At 35.1% G+C, this 22,207-nt stretch overlaps 1 protein-coding gene across 9 annotated transcripts in view; it reads right to left on the bottom strand.

Moving 5' to 3' along the window:
* Stacl (SH3 and cysteine-rich domain-containing protein) overlaps window positions 1-7,877 on the bottom strand; it is a 379,844-nt gene extending 371,967 nt beyond the window's left edge. For 8 of the 9 annotated variants that reach the window (XM_074180450.1, XM_074180451.1, XM_074180454.1 and 5 more), the window contains exon 1: window positions 7,764-7,877. The gene's annotated coding sequence lies outside the window, so the exon portion shown is untranslated. The remainder of the gene's footprint in view (window positions 1-7,763) is intronic. The other variant, XM_074180461.1, reaches the window with a different exon arrangement.
* Window positions 7,878-22,207: the final 14,330 nt, after the last annotated feature.

Raw genomic sequence — 22,207 nt, 5'->3', positions numbered from 1 at the left:
ATGTACATAATACGTGTGGAATAATCACGTTTCGTGTGAGGTGGTGAGGGCGCTCCTAGGACTGTACGTACCGTTGTATTGGAGGAAAATATTTTGGAAGCCCTCGCTGATGATCCTTCAATGAGCATCAGAAATCTATCAGAACAGTTCCATACATCCAAGTCCACTATTCATAGAATAATTAGGGAACAACTGCTCCACCCATTTCACATCCAGAAGGTACATGCCATGACACCTCAAGATTTTCCAGCACGACTGGAATATGCCAATTGGTTCATGGATAGGCAAAGAGAGGATATGACTTTTATTATTCGAGTTTTATTCACTGATGAAGCAGGTTTCAGTAGAGATGGAGTTATCAACTCTCATAATCTCCATATATGGGCCGAAGAAAATCCCCATGGGATATTGCAAACCAAACACCAACGGAAATTCAACGTGAATGTTTGGGCTGGTATCATAGGAAACCATCTTATAGGACCATTCGTTCTACAGGACCGATTGAATGGAGAACGTTATTTGGAGTTCATTCAGAACGATTTGAATGGACTTTTGGAACATGTTCCATTGCAAACCCGAAGAGATATGTGGTTTATGCATGATGGCGCTCCTCCTCATTTTAGTTTGATTGTGCGTGACCATCTGAACCATATTTTCCACAATAGATGGATTGGTAGAGGTGGGCCATATTCATGGCCATCGCGGTCTCCGGATTTAAATCCATTGGATTTCTTTCTGTGGGGGCATCTAAAAAGCCTTGTTCACGCTACACCTATTCACACAAGAGATGCATTGTTGAATAGAATAACATTACATTGTGAAGCCATACGAAACGACCCTGGAATGCTATTTCAAGTACAGAGAGGGTGTCTTCGCAGACTAAGAAAATGTATAGAGAGAGAAGGTGGTCATATCGAGCAGTTTCTGTAGCGGATTTTTCATTTCTGTTTGCTCTTGAGGCTCTTGAGTTTCGTTAGTTAAACGTGTTTGCATTATAAAAATTCGTTATGAACATTTTACCTATCATTTCCATTTTCCTTAAAAACTAATATTTTCGAATAATGGTAGACATCTCAGGATAAATGTTGTTGAATTAACGTTATCATTATTATTTCTGCTTTGATAATTATTCATTTCAAATAATGGTGGACGAGCGGGTTTGATGTCGTCGAGTGAAACTACATTTTTATCAAGACTCGTTGCTCCGATCGACTTTCCACACGAGTACTTTTATTCATAAAATTGTCCAAGTAACCTTAATTTGTTGAAAAATATTGAAAAATATCTGTCATTTCAAAGTTTTGGTAACGAAGGATTTTAGGAAAAAAAGTTATATGAAGTACTGGTAATATTTTGACCCCATCTATACATTCCCGAGAGGAAAAGAGGAAGTCCAGGGACACCCTGTATTTGTTCGCGGAGTGTTGAGTTGAGAGGTGATACTATTCCTAGATAACCGTCTAGAAACCAAAAAATTCAACAACTGTAACCATTGAGAGCAGATAATGATATTGGTTAATGATATTGGTAGTGACTGTGAATGAGAAAAAAAATTGAATTCTATTCACGCCTCACCTCGAAACTTCGAAAATTGCGAATTTCAAGCTTTTCATAATAGGATAGTTCTACAGTAGAATACGAGCCTTCAAGTTCAAGAGATAAATATTTTAAGAAGCGCCTCTAAAAGGGCTTCTAATTCATCTGAATGAACCTAATAGTAGAGATTCCACACAACACATCATATTCCAGCCCAGATTCAACAAAAGTGAAATAAAGTTATTTGGATGTTGAAGCTTCTTCGAAGTATTCAGTATTTCTAACCAAGAATCCATACATGACGGATGAACAAGATATCCTAACCTAAAATCCAGTTTTATGAACTCGTATGTACGTTGACAACTGTCTTCTCTGTGATTTTGTTGGATACAGTCGAAACAACGAAGAAGGAAACTGATAATGGAATCCGCTCTGAACGAACTGACCAATTCAGAGAAAGTTCTTGTACGATATACATTATTTTTGGAGGTAGCTGTAGCTAGGTGGAGGTGGCTAGGTGGGGAAAAAATATGACATTTTTTCGAACCAACCACTAGAAACAATACACTTTTTTGTGTATGAAGAATATTGTTGGATTTCGTCATAGACAAGAGTGTTTTAATCTACATTAAACAGTTTTTATACATTACTGCAGCTCACCAGCGAGTGCAGAATATATTCTTTGTAGGCTACAATAACAGATCACATCTCACTATTAATATGAAAACCCATTTATCTCTCTCGAAATTAGAGATTATGTGTTCACTCACAATTCCACAGTACAATTATTAAATATATTAATAAAATTTCAGAATATCACACTCGTTCTATTTATGAAAAATGTTTACCTAACGCACTAAATTGAGATACGAGGCATCTATTTTTAATCTAGTCTCATGGTTACAATTATGTCCGCGATATACATTCAGGAAGGACCGCTGTGAGTGGCGGACATGTTGGTTTGATTACGCCACCTGTTTAGGATTTGTTGTATTGATTTTATTAGGCTATTACTTTGCCTATGTTCACTCAAGTCTGAATTATTACTTAGTCTGCCACGGTAACTGCAGCAGATTGAATGATCTGTTGATTGTTCACAAAAAGATTTTGAGAACCATGTGTTTTAAAAAATATGGTGATTCTTCTGAGCAGTTATTCACTGAATTACTAATTTCAACTGTGATATCTATGTACATTTCAAATTGTCATTTACATTGATAATCATTACCGTAAGTTTCGGCAAAGAGATACTTCCCCCATAGCCGCTGGTTATGCTCTATGACAAAATTATAATCTGATAGTTCCTGTATAGTCGAAGTAAACGATATTGTGCACATTTAAAGTTGGCGACATTCTCAAAGGCCAAAAAACCAATACATATTAATGAACCGGCAGCGAACTGGCCCACGTGGACTATAGACTTGGCTATAACTTGTAGTTATAATCACTTGAAATTCTTGTTATCTGGTCAAAATGTGGCGTCCTTGGACAAGCACTAATACTTATAACGGGTGTTATAACAACGCAGACTTTTTCCAGTATTGTGATTGCAATAGCGATGAATGCATTTGAATATTGTTTTCGAATTTGTTTTCGAGGGAAACAAACTATTACAAGCAACATCAGATTCAACCGAAATTCCTACCTCAACTGTACGTAAAATAGTCAAAAACAAACCTCACTAACGCAGGACGCGATGTGATACAGGATTACCAAAACTTCAAATTTTTATATGATAAAATCTTTGAAAAAAACCATATACAATTGTTACAAAAGCAATGAGATTCCTACAAATGAAATCATAAGGAAGAAATTGAAAACTTCCTGCCATAACGTGAGCTACTGTGACAAAACTCTTCAGAATTGGATAAAAAAACTAGGATTCAGATTTGAAATAATGAACAAACGCCAATCAGTTATGGAAAGTAGAATAAAAGTGTAATTGCGTGACAAATACTCAGGACAGATAACTAAATACAGACAAAAACAACGGCAAATTTTCTAATTGGACGAAACTTGGTATGACACTCACGGCGCAGTTACGAAAGGGTGGAATGGTTCGAGAATGTGTACGCCTAATATGCCTGCAAACAAAGGATCGCGACTTATCATTGTGTATTGCGGAGGAAGTAAAGAATGGGTTTCGAGTTCTTTGAAATTATGTGAAAAAAACTTGAGGACTGCAATGTTGACTATCATAAGAACATGGAAGCTAATATTTTTGAGGAATTGTTTGAAAACACATTGATCCCAAATTTGGATACGAATAGTGTAATAGTTCTTGACAACACTTCCTATCATTCGCGACAGCTCATCAAAGTACCGAATGAAAATTCGAGGAAAGATGAAATACAAAATTTTCAATGGATAACAATTTGTATTTTGAAGATTACTATACCAAAAATCATTCAAAACTATTCAATATTTAAATTGATCAACTTGACGAAAGCTTAGGTTATTACTTAAAGTATATAAATATAAATATATATGTTGAAGTTATTCTTCGGGTTTGTTCCGTGTGGTGTATTGTCATCCCCGATGGGAATGAATTTCGCAACGTTTCGACAAAATCACATTTGTCATCATCTGACCCTACTCAGATGACTTACTGTGCGGGTACAATGATGTTGTTACATAAATACCGTTCTTGATTTCCTAAATTTGGTACCTGTATGTTTTTGTACCTCAGTTCTTCTTCTTCTCGATATGACCTCTTCTCCCCGTAAAGGTTTGAAATGTTAATCGAATATGTTGAAATTATGAATATGAAACACTCAAGAGATATGGAGGCAAACCGCGGACACGTGTTTCTGGCTATTGGCCTCATCAGCGCGGTGCAGCCAATTGTAAAGGTGACAACAACTGGTTACCAAAAATGAAAAAACATCACGGTGTCACCAACAGGAGCTATACGCACATTTGTGGTTTCAATCAGAAGACCCAGCATTCTCAGCACTTATCCTCCTTTTCTTCTTCCGCTTCACTGGTTCCGTGGGGGATGAACGTTTTGGCGGGAGTTGGCCATTTTTCGCTTGATGATGGGTTTCCATATGTTGCGTATTTCTACGCTGGCTTGGCTGTATACGTTGTTGGACAACATGTATGCGGCTTCCTTGAATTTTCTCCTAAACCTCCTCCTCTCTGTGCAAGATCTCAGCTTGGAACGACTCGATGTTGTGTTGATGGGTTCGAACATGGTCTGCTATTCCTGATTCGCTAGTTGCCCCTCGCTGTGTGTGTTTCTTGTGTTCGGTAATGCGAACATTCAATGGCCTCTTAGTTTCACCAATATAGGATTTTCCGCACTCACAGGGTATCCGGTAAATGCAATTCTTGGAATCGCAGTCCGCGTTTGGTGACCTGGTTTTCGTAAGGCTGCTACGGATAGTGTTACCGGATTTGAAGCAGGTTCTGATTTTGTACTTGGAAGCAATTCTTCTTATCCTCTCCGATAATCCTCTGATGTAGGGAAGTGAAAGCACTGGTTGAGACGGCTTCTCTTCTGAGTGGGAAACACTAAGTGGGAAACATCTGTATACCGAAAACTCACTCATACGGGACAGTATCTGAACCACGAATCCAACCACCATCAATCGACTAAAAGAGAAATCATCAAGACACTATTAGACCGTGCTTTTGGGCTTTGTAATACGAAGGAAGGTCTCGAGAAAGAACTAAACACCATCAAAAATTATCTTCAACGGAATGACTACTCCAAAGCGATGGTAGAAAAGACTTTGGCTAGAAGACAGCAGGAGCCTCGCAAGGAAGAGAAGCCGTCACAACCAGTGCTTGCACTTCCCTACATTAGAGGATTATCGAAGAGGATAAGTAGAATTGGTTCCAAGTACAACATCAGAACCTGCTTCAGATCCGGTAACACTATCCGTAGCAGCCTCACGAAAACCAGGCCACCAAACGCGGACTGCGATTCCAAGATACCCTGTGAGTGCGGAAAATCCTATATTGGTGAAACTAAGAGGCCATTGAATGTTCGCATTGCCGAGCACAAGAAACACACACAGCGAGGGGAAACCAGCAAATCAGGAATAGCAGACTATGTTTGGACCCATCAACACAACATCGAGTGGTCCCAAGCTGAGATCTTGCACCGAGAGGAACATTGGTTCAGGAGAAAATTCAAGGAAGCCGCATACATGTTGTCCAACAAGGTATTCAGCCAAGCCAGCGTAGAAATACGCAACATATGGAAACCTATCATCAAGCGAAAAATGGCCAACTTCCGCCAAAACGGTCATCTCTCACGAAACCAGTGACGCGGAAAATGGAAAGCGGGGATAAGTGAAAGTACTAAAAACAACCTATAATTAGTCATCTCTCGGAGGAATCAGTCCAGTCATCACCCGAAGACGATTGTAGATACTAACAATCGAAACGTCGTGAACTAACGTGATTTGGAATCTCTCCACTTTTTATTTTTATTTTCTTTTTTCATTTCTTTATATTTATTTATTCAATTGTTCCATATTAACTCGTATTTTATTTCACTATTATCTCATTACAGATTCATTTTGCCTAATATAATTGTCATTTTCAGCTATTCATTTTTATTTCTTCTGCTTTAGTTGTTTCAGAGATTTTGAATCATTTTATATAGTAGACAATGGAAGTCTGAACTAGTGAAATTCAATTTGTTGTTCAATAAAATTGTTACTTTTGCTCAATCTTTGTAATTTTTTTCAGGGATTTCGAATCAAATTATATTATTTCAGACAATGAAAATCCGAACTAATGAAATACACAGCTCATAATCAGAAGGGTTATATTTTTAGGAATGAGTAATTTTTTGGGAAAGACAACTTCTGGCTTTCTACTACTACATCTTGATACAAAAAAATGTTGGAATCTTCCAAAGAAAGGAAGGAATCAATCAATTTCGAATTATATAAAAACACTTTTCTCTACTCACTTTGTATTCCAAGCTTTCGCTATGGAATTATTATTAACGTATTTTTTTAAACTCCACTATGTTTCCCAGACCTCTCGCCAACCTACTATTATCTTGTCATACACTTTGATAACTTTCTCACCAGTACAACCTTCGCCAATCAGGACCAGGTAAAATCGGTTTCGTCCACTTCATCGAATCCCCAGCACACAATTTTTATGTCGACGGAATCAACCTTGAATTTTATTGGCAAAAGTATACTGATCCAAATGGCGCTTACTTTGATCCAATCAAATAAGTAATCAATGATATATAACAGTTCGAAGTTGACTTATAAAAACGGACAGAACTTTCGAAACAACCTAATACAAAAAAAGAGTCTACCGATTGTTGGCCCGGTTTATTAAATATGTATTATTTCTGGATTTATTCCAATAACAAAATTTGTGAGTGGAAAAAATACACAAATTCCTTGAGAAATCAACCTCATCAGTTACATAAATCACCGAATCCGATTTTTTAATTTCTCATTAAAGAAAGAATGAGAGTTGGCAGACGAGGGAGATCGGAATGGGGCAGACGGAGAGAGGGTTGAAATGAGTGGATAATTCATTCTGAGAAAAGGTGTTTTTCAATTCTTTGATTTGGCAATTGAATTACGCATATTAATTGGGCTAAGATTTAGAGAAAGAACACTGTAATCTTCCCTCAAATATGAGTCTCATGATAACTTGTAGGGATTGCTAGCAGACTAACAGTTGAATAGAAAAAGGAACTGGGTCGAAATGGTTCATCCCAAAATTGTTTTTCAGTTGTAGTTGAAAATGAGTATTGTACAAAAGAGTTGTTCATTACAAATATTTCAATGAAAATCTCTTATTGAAATTTTCAATAGAAATGCAGACACTCATCTTCCATTGTAATATAGTTCGAATTCAATTACTGTGACAATGGATCCCAATAAAAATTTTCAGTATCGCTATTCTGTCTCAGCAATATATTACATGATATTCCCGAAAGACCTTCAAGCAGGTGTACAAAAATAAAACTTGGGACGATATCAGAAATCAGGACGCCAACTTCCAATTTGTCGAATGTCCCATCATAAACTGTTAACGAGAAGTTTACCGAAGGAGTTTTTCAGATGGCTAACCAGCGTGAAGGATGCGACATGTTTATTTTAATTTTTCCCGGGCACTGTTTAAGTGACAAAAATAAATGTAAAATCAGTATCGAAAATATTATCGACAAACTTGCACCTATAAATATGGACAGTTTCTAGCTTGTGGGCAGAAATCGAAAAATAAATTCCACCTACCTATGACATATCCTAATCATACTAATTCACCACACCAAAGTTCGATACGAGGCGCATCAGCGTCGCGATGCCCGTTCGCGTTATTTCCGTCCGTAGCCGCAGCTATACTGGCATACGGCAAAAAGTCTTGACGCCGGTGTTACCTGTGTTAACCCGACGCGCGCAGCCTTTTCATAATTTTCAGGAAAGCTCGTGATAAGATTTTGAGACCTGATATCATTAGACATTCCGTACACTTCAATGCGAACCTTCCCAACCAGCAAAGTTGTTTTATAATTCCATAGTGTTGCAACAGTTTTATTTTATTGGTATTTTATAATTACTTCCAGAATGCTAATTGATTGTATTAGATGATCGGTGAACACAATACAGTTGTAGGCAATAAAAGTGTTTTATAAATTTGTCATAGAAACGTTTATGAAATAAAATTGAAAAACCATTATAAAATAGTTAGGAATTATCACTGAAACGTTTTTGTAACTAATTTATAAAACTTATTTTCCCATAAAAGTGAATTGTTATCTATCAGTTTTATAATACTTTTCTGCGAAATTTTAATGATAGTTATAGAACCATTTCTAGCTTATTTTATAACTGTTTCCTGTAGTTTCAATGAAATTATTCCATTGGGATGCTCTCAGATACTATTTTATTCTCATTACCATATTGTCACTTCAATGATAATTTCCCAACTATTTTATAGTATGATATATTAACAACAATTCAAAAACACTAATATAACTCTTATAAAATCGAATTGCTTTTGCTAATATATATATTCGCTGCCACCAAGAATAAAATGCAGCATTCAAGAACAACCAGCTAACATCGATTCCTAATCACAGCTTTGAAAAATTCTTCAAAATTTCAGTTATGTTTAGTTAGAATATTTTTGTTTAGTTATTCAAGTGGGACACCATCGATATCATGGTGGAAATTAGTTCTTCAGCAACTTCTAAATATTTGATTTTTATTGAGTATAGGTACCCCATAGGTAAATTCAATATTTTTAATTCATCCTTAATTTCAGACACTATGATATGCATATATATGTGTATATATATGTTATACTTTCAATTTTATAATTCCATTGTGTGGATATTGTAGTGGATTTTTCTGTTTGTATCCCGAATATATGAATAAAAATAAATGATAACTCAATGGCGGCTATTTTGAACAATTATTGGGGGTATATAATAGTTTCACAATCACTTCGAGGTACTTCAAATAGACGAAGAAATGACTTTGTGTTCCATAAAAAAACTTTCTGGAAGCTTTGAGTCGCCCTGTATATTGGAAATACTAAAAAAACACTAAAAACTATCCCACCTAACCTAGTGCTTACATTTTTTTGCGAAAAACAGGAAAAGGTTATTATAATGGTTAAAGCCCGTCGTTTAGCCTTTATGATGGATGAAAAAACTTTTCAACCAAAACATCCCGACAAATAATATTTATCCAAACTGTATGTGAGAAATCCTTTATTCATACGAGCACTTTTGTAGAAACCTACAGCTTTAAAAGTAGTCCGACTCTGCCGCAATACCATCACTCCCAGAACTAAGTGTTTCTTAACAGTTTTATAGGGGTAACATAGTAGCTAAAATACGTTGAAATGCTTGCTACTGATACCAATTTATTTTATAGAACGACGCCATTTTAAATTATAGCGATCCAGGATACTGAAATTAGATGAGTTGAAAATATGAAATACCGCACATATAGTGATATTCACAGCTGAAAAGTACATGAATATTATACCATTATATTATTTAGAATAAAGTGAGTTGAATTTGTGACTAGAGAATGAACACGTCGACAGAGTGAATTTTTGTATAATTAATAATTTTACCGAAAACATTTATAAATGAGTGGCGCGCTTAAATTTTGCTATATTTGTCAATAAAATTTCATTTGCAGTAAAAATATCAATCTTCGAAACACAATCAATGTCTTCAAATGGCTTCAACCTTTTTATTTCTTAGTTTTCAGTTGGTTACATATAAATTATATTTTCCTAGTGTCCAATACAAAATTACTTCCTGCGTCTTCAAGAAAACATTTTCAACACTTTTTTTATTTTATTGTTATCGTTTTCGGCTGTATTATATCATATAACTCCTACTTGGAACTACTAAAAACTCTTATAAAACTGTCATCTGATTATTTTATAGGTATCGCTTAAAAATGTTGCAAAAGTACAGTTGGAAGTCTTTACAAAACTACTTTTTAAGACTGTTAGACAGATTTCATAGTAACTGCCAAAATGTTTATAAAACTGTTTTGTAGTGTTTGTAAAAGACCTTACAAAATATTGGAACTTCATCTAGCTTTTCCTAATACGACTAATTACCAGTCCGTGCAAAGCTTATTGTTAAATCATCTGAAAATGGAATTTTTAACAGGTGATGATCAACTGTATTGTCAAACATGCGCCAAACTAACTGACTGTTATAAGGAAACAAGTATATCTGAGGCACCAGTCAATCTAATAATAACACTGATGATATTCAAACAAGACTCAACCTCTAACGGAAGCAAGAAACTCTTTGGAAGGTCCGAAATAGATGAACATTTCAACCTAGCAGACCACTGTTATAATATTCATGCAGTCATTGTTCACTGTGGTTCTGGCGTTGAATGTGGTCATTATTACGCCTTGGTCAAAGAAGAAACGGACTGGTTTAAGTTTGACGATAGTCGTGTCACGAAGTGTTCTGGCGATGCATTGAATTTATTGGAGCCTCTGGAGACACCCTACATTTTGTTTTATGAGAGAGAGGACATTTTTGGATCAAGATCTTCACACACTTAAACAGGGGTTACAAACAGATTAACAAATCCAATAGAGAACCCACTTTATAATTTTAGTTCGAGTGGGCTTTGAGAAAAAAGAATGTGAATTTAAATTTTTTGTAAATTACATTGGACAATCGAAGAATAACATAACTCTTATAAGAGTGAAAAAGTCGAAACAGTCTAAAGAGATTTCAAAATATTGACTATCATTGCAAATTTCGTTGAAGGTTTTAAGCATTCTATAAAGTGGTGAATTTTGAGCAGGATCTGTCCTTGTGCAAGTTACCTTAAAGAATTATGTACACTTCAACGTTCTCCCCTGAACATTGAACTCGATTTTGGAATAAAGCTCTGGGCAGTGGACTAATCCTTTCATCAACTTGAAAATCATGGTAAGATCCATAACAGTTCTTCTATCCTTCATAGGCATAATATTATAATCGCTAATACTGTAATCGCTATTCGTAATTGAAAAATTCAATTTGTGACTAATGTAGTGAAGAAATTTGTTTTGGACACTCAATACGATATATTTTAAGTTTATGTGGTACTGAGGATTCCAAACAACGGATGCAAAGCAGAGCCTACTATGTATATATGCATGATATGAATTGGGGAGAGTTTTCCCGTTCTGAAATTTGGACAGTTTCTTTTGAGGAATCCAATAATACTATTACATTTATTGACGGGTTTTTTTATATGTGATTTAAATGACAGCTTCGAGTATATGATTATTCCCAAGTCTATAACTTCTGAAACTGATTTCAGTTCATCATTTTCAAAGTAATACTTATTTCTATATTTTCGTTTCTGGAGAATGAGATTGACACGCATTTTTGTGGATTGAGAAACAAATCATTATCATCACAGAATTTTTTGAGCTGCTTTAAGTCCTTCTGAATTTCTCCGCTGTCATATGAATTCTTTACTGTGTGACAGATTTTCAAGTCGTCGACATATAGTAAAAATTTACACTTAATAAAGCAACTACATATTTCGTTGATGTATATAATGAAGAATAAAGCACTCAAATGGCTGCCTTGAGGAACTCCGGAGGATACCGTGAAGGGGAGTGACGTAAATCCATTTATGGCAACATTTGTGACCTGTTATTCAAATAGGACCATATTCAGTTGATAGAAGATCCTGCAAAGATTGTGACTGAATTAAACAATTTTTTCATCGAGGTCCTCCAGGCACTGATAGGGAAAATTTGGAAGGTATTACGTCTAGACAATCCAACTGATTCCATAGATTTCTATCCACACACTTTATTCTTGAAACCATTCATTGAAAGCGAACTGTTCGATCTCGTCAGTCGTAAAATGAGGAACAAGAGGTCTTTGGAAATCGACGAGGTACCTGCCTTCTTGGTAAAAAAAATATTAAGTACTACCATTGAACCACAGTTGAATAACAGTTTTTATGTGAAAAAAATCAAATCTATGTTTTTGCAATAGTACTGGATCCTACCAGAATTACTAATAACAGTGAGACTCTAATCGATTATGTACTAACTAACAATAATTTTGCAAACTGTTTTGTCCATCCTACTCCTAATATAAGTGACCATTCATTGATATCTATTTGTCTTAAAAATAACAAACGAACTGAAAGCACTTCTATCAAAAATTATGGAAACCTTAGTGAAGGAAATTTGGATGAAATAAAACTAGATTTAATTTCATATGATTGGGATTTGAATTCAACAGATGTTAGTGTCATATATTTCAATTTACTTAATAACTGTCAATCAGTTATCGATAAAGTTGCACCAATTTAAGTCTGTCACTATAAAAGTAACACTCCATGGTTTGACAACGAAATTCATATCAAAATAAAACAACGTGATCAGATTTATTGAAACTATTGGGGTGAATAGAAATGTCGAATGAAAAGAATTTAAGAAACAGAGAAATAAAGTATTAAATTTATTAAAAAAGGAAAAAGAACAATACTTCTTCGATAGAGTAGATATGTAAAAAAATAACTCTCAACTGATGTGGAAAACATCGGAACATCAAAGAAAGGTTGGAGATTTGTGCCTCATCTACAGATACTTCCACGGAAAGTGTTCCAGTGACTTGGCACATTTGATTCCTCCAAAGGCGGTACTTATCAGAAATACGCGATGGACTGTAGCTGCTCAATATTTTGAGGTTCGACTCAGTAAACCTCGAACTTCACTGTTCAAGAACTCTTTTAATTGGAGAACCACGTTCATGCGGAATAAACTTTCTGAGAACGTTCTTCCAAATGGGTTTATTCTCCAGCGATTCAAATTCAATGTGACACTACTTCCATACAGGCACCGATCCAATAGCGCCTCAATGATTTTCCTGTAGTTCTTGTGTTTTGTCTTTGAAAAAATCAGTAAACTTTGCTTGAATAAATCAGTTATTTCCATTGAAAAAAACTCTCTCACAGCGTATGATAAAAAAAGTCTCCCTCAGTGTAGATCCCCAACACATTTTAGGCATTTGGTGCTATATTCATTAGAATAATTGAGTGTCAATGACTTTTTGGGGTACAAGAATATACATATTGCTTCAATCCATGCCTGAGAACTATCGGGAACATTTTGATTTCATGACATATTATGTAGGTATATTAACAGTCAAAAAAGCTACCAAAAGTACAGGTCTGCATTTCATATTTCAATTATTTTGGATATCAGGTGTTTCATTCAAACGAAAATGAAGTGTGAGAGGAGAAATTTTTGAGACAATCTACCACATATATATCGAAGTGAATTATCTGGAAATTTCTTCAATTCATTCGATCATGAAACAATAAACTCTTAAGTTGAAGATGGTCTGAATTATATGATATAAATCTTTGTTAAACATAATCTGATGGAAAAATATGATAATATTTAAAAAATTCCGTAACAAGGAGTTAATAAAGCCAAGTACAGAATACAGATCATTTTAGTAATTTTTCGTGTATCTCCGGATCCAAAAGACTTACTTTTTTCGAGACCTCCTTACCAGAGACTCCAATATGGATAGGTCTATATGATAATTGCGGATGATATTTTCAGAAAGACTTCGAATATCAAATCATATTACAAATCAAATGTGGCTCTGAACTTTTTTACAAAAAAAATATTTTTGCTGATTCATTTTGTTTCTTGAATTCTGGAGATGAACAATTTTTCATCATGTATATGTATTCCGTAATATTACTTTCTCTTATGACAGCAAAGAAAGAAAACGTGACTCGATTTTTTCATGTCTTATAAAACTGTTCCTGCTTTTCTCTTCCTGAATCTGTCCCGTGTTTTGATATGTGTCAGACCTTTTTCAGCCGTTCACCACCTAAAGTGCAAATGAAAATAAATAGCTTCTTTGCTTTTAGGTTTGGCATCCTGATGATGTTTATTGATATACATGAAGTCATGAACATTTAATAATTTCCACAGTTTCTCATTACAAAAGACGGTGATAATGATTGACTGATGATTATGCAGTGGGTGACATCCAACTTTCGTTATAAACTGAGATTAGTGCATTTAGTTTTCAAAATTATTCACTAATAAATAGAGTACCAAATAGTAGTATACAGTGCCCTTGTATATTACTGTGGGTAATTGGATATTTTGAAAATATATACAGATATGTGAGAAAATCCGGAGAGCCCAGAATATTAACTAGGTATTTGGCAATCAAACTCAGTTTGATCTTCCTCTTGAAGATGATCACTTGGTGATCGAAACATGTGTCGAGTTGTTCAAATGACGGTTTGATATTAGGAAAAAATTCCAGTAGTATTTACCCAATACATATAAAACGAATTGTCACAAGACCCGCCTTTATGACAGAAAAAAAGTTGGTAGCGCTCTATCGGTGACGAATAATGCAATACTATTGTATTTCTCATCAGAAAGTACTGGAAATGATATCTTTTTAAATATATTTCATCCGATATGTCATCATGATATGTTATTCCGTTCAAAAGTCAAGAGGTGGAAAATTTATTTACTTCCGCACTGTATATTCTTTGTGAGCAATGAAAATGACAAAGAAAACACCAGAAGTTGATTTCCATGAGTTCCAACCTGTCATTTCAAACATGATTCTCATGGGACAATTCAGGTCCTGGGATTTTTCTGTTATAATAGCAGTCATAATGATAATACCTGAATTTGTTGAATAACCAACTAGTGGACTTCAATATATTCAATGATAGAAGGTCGATTCTGAACTGTCATAAATAAATTCGTCTAAGTGTTGAAAGTTGAAAAACAAGTTTCATTCGGTATCATTTATCAAACATAGAAGTCATAAATTGAATAATTATTTGAATTGGAGGGGTAATATTCTTAGGAGTGATTGATTTTTGGGAAAGAAAGTTTTTGGTTTTCTACTAATCCATCTTGATACAAAAAAAAAGGATGAGGGAATCTTCTAAAGAAAGGAAGGAAGTAATCAATTTGAAAATAAGTAACACTATACATGGATGTGTAGATCATGCAAAGAAGTAACTTTCAGACACAAACTGGAAGAAAGTCCTCCTGAAACAACTAATTTCATATAAACATTGAATTACACGAAAGAATAAAAGGAAATATTTCGAAACAAATACTTCTATATTAACACTGAATTATACAGAAGATACTTTTCTCTGCTCAGTTTGTATTTCAAACATTCGTTGTGGAATAAAAATCAGATATCATTCACATTCCGTGACATTAAAAATCGTAATTCATGAATGAATTGTGTTTATTTTCTATGATGTTATCCAATTTGTTACTGAACAGCCTTGGGGCAAGTGTCTTGAGGCGAAACATCGGTGTATACCAGTGAGGATGACAGTGTTCCATGTGAGTGCAATTTGTTACCATTCATTTAAAGTAGAACTCATGTGAATGATATCTGATTTTTATTACACAACGAATGTTTGAAATACGAACTGAGAGTAGAAAAAAGTATCTTCTTTATAATTCAGTGTTCATATAGAAGTATTTGTTTCGAAAGAATTTTTGTTCTTTCGTGTAATTCAATGTTTATATGAAAGTAGCTGTTTCAGGAGGACTTTCTTGCAGTTTGTGTCTGAAAGTTACTTCTTTGCATGATCTACACATCCATGTATAGAGTTACTCATTTTCAAATTGATTACTTCCTTCCTTTTTTTGGAAGATTCCCTCATCCTTTTTTTTTGTATCAAGATGGAGTAGTAGAAAGCCAAAAACCTTTTTTCCCATGAATAATTATGAATTGGATATTTTTAGGAATCACACGTTGAAAGGTGAGACCTCATTAATCCTTAGCTCGCACAAACTTCAACTTCTGAGGGTTGTCGTTCGTAATGGTGCAACAGCTTGTTAAGGGAATAACAGATTTTAAACAGATTTTTTTTGGAAAAAAGTGTTTTGGTCTTCTGTTTCCCCATCGTTGTACAAACATCTTCTTCAAAAGACAAAAGGAGATTGATCAACTCCAAAATAGTAGTGAATTACAATACAATGTTCTTTCAGATACAAAGAGAAAAAAGTCCATCTGAAGCAACTGCTCTTAAAAATATGAACGGAAATGAATCTTTCATATCAACTTTATACTTCTGGAACACTTCAAAAGAAGAAACACTCACTTCTTACACAAAATTACAATGTATGCCACCGGAAGAGAAAAAAACAACTAATTTCGAAGATAAGAATATTGATATTGTACAAAAAAATCACACTTTCATATTTAGTCTTTGTTTCTGTGACTGATGTCTGTTTGAATTGCTCAACGAATGTTCGAAGTACAATTTTGATGGACAAAATGACTTTGCTGTAACTTGATGTTCACATGTTTGAAAGTAGTTATTTCGGATAGACTTTATTTCTCAGTTTATATTAGGTATGGTGAAAAGTTGGTAGGTTAACACAGAGATGGCGCTACTAATATCGAATTCATATGATTTTTTCTCAGCCCTAACCTTCAAAAGACACTTGTACAAATTTCACAGTTGTTGGACTACTAGTTTGTGTGATATAATTTTTTGAGTGAAGCAACTGAGTATAAAAGAAATTTCGTGCATTGATAAAAGTGCTGTTTCATCTCGACAATGTACTGTGCCACAAATCAATAAAAACGAAGGCAAAATCGCATGGAATGGGCTTCGAATTGCTTTCGCAATCACCGTATTTTCCAGATCTGGCCCCTAGCGACTTTTTTTGTTCTCGGCCCTCAAGAGAATGTCCGCTAGACAAAAATTTAGTGCCGATGAAGAAGTAATTTTCGAAACTGAGGTCTATTTTGAGGCTGAAGACAAATCGTACTTTAAAAATGGTATCGAAAAATTGTATGACTGGTATAATATCTGTAGGTATCGCCCTCTAAGGCAACTATACTGAAAAACAAAGCGGTAAAAGTTCGCATTGCTGAACACAAGAAACACACTCAGCGAGGAGAAACCAGCAAATCCGGAATAGCAGTGCATGTTTGGATTCATCAACATAACATCAAGTGGGCTCAAGCTGAAATAATCCACAAAGAGCAACACTGGTTTGGGAGAAAATTCAAAGAAGCCGCGTGTATGTTGTCCAACAATGCATTCAGCCAAGCTAGCGTAGAGATACGTAACATATGAAAACCTCTAATCAAGCGGAAAACGACTATCTTTCGCCAAAAGGTCATCGCTCGCTAAAACCGATGAACCGGAGGGGGGAAGAGGGGATAGGTGGAAGCACGCGAATGACCTAAAAATAGTCAGATTTCGGAGGAATAAGCCCACTTATCACCCGAAGACAATTGTCGATACTAACAATCGAAACGTCGTGACATAACTTGGTTTGGAATCATTTAATTTTTTTATTTTCATTTCTTATTGATATTATTTTAATTTTTTTTTTCACCTTGTCTTAATATTTCAATTATTTTTTTTGTAGCTTGTCTGTTATTTCTTTTTAATTTAAGTTTTTTGTTCAATAAAATTATTATTTTTCGGGTAATATTTTTGATTTGTTACATAATCATTTGTTACATCATCAAAAATGATCTTCAACGGAATGGCTACTCCAAAGCGATGCTAGAAAAGACTTTGGCTAAAAGACAGCAGGAGCCTCGCAAGGAAGTGAAGCCGGCACAACTCGCAAGGAAGTGAAGCCGGCACAACCAGTGCTTGCACTTCCCTTTATCAGAGGATTAACGGAGAGGATAAGAAGAATTGGTTCCAAGTACAACATTAGAACCTGTTTCAGATCCAGTAACAATATCCGTAGCAGCCTCACGAAAACCAGGCCATCAAACGTGGACTGCGATTCCAAGAATTGCATTTACCGAATACCCTGTTAGTGCGGAAAATCCTATATTGGTGAAACTATAATACCTTTGAAGGTTCGCATTGACGAGCACAAGAAACACACACACACAGCGAGGGGAAACCAGCAAATCAGAAATAGCAGACCATTTTTGGACCCATCAACACAACATCGAGTGGTTCCAAGCTGAGATCTTGCACAGAGAGAAACATTGGTTTAGGAGAAAATTCTAGGAAGCCGCATACATGTTGTCCAACAACGTATTCAGCCAGGCCAGCGTAGAAATACGCAACATATGGAAACCCATCATCAAACGAAAAATGGCCAACCCCCGCCAAAACGATCATCTCTCACTGAATCAGTGAAGCGGAAATAAATAGTCGAAATAAATAGTCATCTCTCGGAGGAATCAGTTCAGTCATCACCCGAAGACGATTGTAGATACTAACAATCGAAACGTCGTGAACTAACGTGACTTGGAATCTCTACACTTTTTATTATTCCCTTTTTTCATTCCTTTATTTTTATTTATTCAATTGTTATATTTTTACTTGTAGATTATTTCACTATTATTTCATTTCAGGTTTATTTTTGCTTAATATAATTGTTATTTTCAGCTATTCATTTCTAATTATTCTTTTCTAGTTGTTTCAGGGATTTCAAATAATTTTATATAGTAGACAATGGAAGTCCGAACTAGTGAAATTCATCATGAAACATTGTCAATCACCTTCAAACAAATACTGTTTGTTGATAACCAGCAAATGCAATAACATGATAATAGTTAACTGACAAGAGATGTTAAAATGTGTTTTCATAGAAATATCGAATGTATCTATGAAAATTTTTTGCCAAAAAAATTATCCTATCAAATTTGTCTATTTCTAGTCATGTGTGTCAAAATAACCAATGAAACCATCATTACACTGATAACTAACCATGGATAGTTTTCACGGGTAGTTATCACTTATGTCATGACATTGCTAAGCAACCAACACAATAAAGTTGTTTGACATTTCAGTAATTCAATTTATTTCGAAAATGTCACTTCCTCGCTTTGGTGTTCAAAATGATGCGGCAATTGACAAAATCATTGAAGAAAATACACCAAAAAATACTGTCAATAGTAAAAAATACACTTGGAAAATATTTATGGAGTTATATCATTATACGAATTGTTCTTTTAATAACTGTGTGTTCAATAAATAATTTTGTTCGAATTGCAAAAAATTTTCTCACCGAATATCCCTCGAACATTGATAAATAACTCATAATTTTATCACAACTTCCTCAAGCACGTTATTTTAGGTAACATCCCTCCGCCTTCGGCGTCGGGATGTTACCAAATAACGTGCTTTCGAAAACTGTGATAAAATTATTTCGTTAGTTATCAATGTCCTTGGGATATTATAGCTGAAAACGGGACAATTGTATGAAAATCTACCTACGGAATTTAACCTTACTCGATGAAGATCCATAGTAATTTCACAAACTACACCTAAACGATTTGATCACATACTGTGATATATTTTTTCAATACAGTTTGTGGAGATCAAATAGTTCATTTGTAGTTTGTGAAATTACTTATATCATAAATAACTATTTTCTATGTTAGCCTACTCACTTTCCATCCCAACTGTTATGTTGGAAAGTATTCATTTCAGATAGATGTCTCTTTCCAGTTCCTATCTGAAAGAGCCTTCTGTGCATGATCCTCAATTCCTCGGAAAGAGTGTATATTGAATTTGATCTTTTTACGGTACTTTCAAACATTGGCTGTAAGCAGTTTCTGCACATCATACCATCTGTCCTCTAGTCAGATACACTTCACAAGTGATGTTTGCTTTCAAAACATGGTACCTATAAAATTCTGGTGGAAATCTCATCCTCATTCCGAAAATTTATCATAGAGGGCGCGCTGAGTAACCACGACTATGATTTCCATATTGACAAATGTATATATACCATGCGCACGAGGGGTACACTCCAGTTCATAGTAACTGGATTGAAATTCTAAGAAATTCACGGAGGTATAAATACGAATGTAGTAATCAAGGCTGAAGTGACATCATTAGGAGTGACCCTGAAAATATTTTTGCCGACAGTCAAGCGCCATTTGATTTTCATTGATTCGAACAATGAGTGGCAGAACCCTTGCCAGTATATTTCTGTGAGAATCTCAAATGATGTGAGGACTTGCAGCTGTCGAATTATTTAAACAAATATACTCTTCAACGCTTTCTTGTCTTTCCGGTTTTATGATGAAAAGCTATAGGAGTACAGGAAAAATGAGAATTCAAACCTTCTTTGTTATTAAGGCACTTGTACCTATTTATGACTTACGTTATTACCGTTTCGTCCTGCAAGGACAGTTTCAAAAGGATACGAGTTTATTGTCTTCGTTCCAAAATGTTCCTGTGGGAAGTTTTAATACTCATTTTTCATGAATATTTCCTAACACATAGTAACGGCTACATTTATTTATATTTGTTTCAAATAACACACCTCTGCCTATAAATAACAGCTGCGAATTCTTAGGACTATTCGTTGACTCACATTGAGATTGGAAAGAACATTGCAAGCTCCAGATTTCCAAACTTTCATCTCTCCACTATATGTTCAGAAATATCAAAGTTGTTTTGACACAGCAACAATTGATAAACTCATACTACGCACAAGTGGAAAGTCGACTGAGGTATGATATTTGCCTAAGTGGAGACTCTACACTGTCGAATAACGTCCTCGTATTACAGAAAAAATCATTAGGTGTATTGCTGGTGTCAAAAATATTATTCTTGTCAAGAAATCTTCAAAAGATTTGAAATTCTGACCTGTACAGACCTCTACGTATTTGAAGTCTGTATTTTTCTGTTCAAAAATAGGGATTTGTTTTTCATAAATTTCCATGAATACAACACACGTCATAAAGATGATTTACGACTACCACTCTCCAAAACGCAATATTTCCAATACTGCGAATCAGCGCAAAAATTTTCAACAACTTACTTTCCTCCATCAAAAGCTCAAAACATGAACGTACTCTCAAGAAAAAATTCAAAGGATATCTGGTTGGAAAATGTCTACACTCTTCAAAGGAATACTTTTAACTTGAAATTTTATTTAATGTGAATCTGCATTTTCATGTAAGTCAATGTTTACTATGTATATGCATATTTATTATGTAAACATGCTTTCGTTGTGTTATACAATCCTTAATGTACTGTTATTTTCCTTTTTTACATATCTTCATTCAAATCGCGACCGTACTAAATGCGGTTGTAACCATGACTCTTTCTTATACAACTGTATGTTGTCTTAAAGAAATAAAGTGATTTTATTTGATTCGATTATCAATTATTGGAAAGACAATGTTTGTTCAAAGCAAAAAGAAAATTTCCATTTTCCTCAAAAATGATCTATTTATTTAATGTCTACTCTGTTCCCTTCCAAGTAGTCCCTGTGACAGCATTTTTTCCAATACTTGAGTCACTTCTGATATCCACTTTTTGGCATTTCTTCGAGCTCTCTCAGCGATTCAATTTTTATCTTCTCAATCGTCGCAAAACACCGTTCTTGCATGGGTCACTTCAATCTTGGAAACAGAAAAAAGGCGCACGGTGATTATGGTGTTATTTTTGGCCAAAAAAATTACGAACAAGCAATGACCAGTGAACAGGTGCATTATCGTGATGCAAAAGCCTTCTCAACCACACCATGTGGCAAGAACTGATGCACTATGCCACGGTAATCGAAGGAAACAGTGAACAGAACCTTGATATTTCATCGAACTTCGCGTGCTTTTTTGGTCTTGGCTTCCCTAGGCTCTTTCATTGCGATGATTGACTATGGTTTCGATGTCTTTACCATAAACCCATGATTGATCAACAACTATAACCCTTTCATGCAAATCTGGATGGTCATTGCCGTTATCCAACATTTCTTAAGCGATGCTCATGTGATTTTTTTTTGGTCAAAAATTGCGCATGATTACAGTGCTATTTTTGACCAAAAATCACAAACAAACGATAATGAGTGGGCAGCTATGACGAGTGCAAAAGCTATGAATTTTTTTCACAATACCTAAGAAGTCACTAGTGAGGCGAGGTGGAAAACCTCCGGTACCGCAAGAAACCGCCTCGCCTATTCCAAGAGCCTCCGCATGTTGTGGACTATTCTCCGACCGCTGATCAGATGTAATCCTTCTGGTAGGAGATCTATAAACAGCCGCAGCCATTCAACTTATACATTCCAACCCTAGCACAGTTCGAAGCTGCGCAACCCGATAACTTCGGATGGCGCTTGAAAATCCCTTGTGGGTTCCAAGAACTTTGCTGTTCCTGGCCCACATGGGCTAAACACTTATTGGTGGAAGAACCTGCCAAACACTCACCGCCAT

Source organism: Leptinotarsa decemlineata, unplaced genomic scaffold (genome assembly GCF_025532065.1).
Source record: "Leptinotarsa decemlineata unplaced genomic scaffold, Ldec_3_MD MMD2_tig00026294_RagTag_RagTag, whole genome shotgun sequence".
NCBI lineage: Eukaryota > Metazoa > Arthropoda > Insecta > Coleoptera > Chrysomelidae > Leptinotarsa > Leptinotarsa decemlineata.
This window is presented reverse-complemented; position numbering and strand designations above follow the sequence as displayed.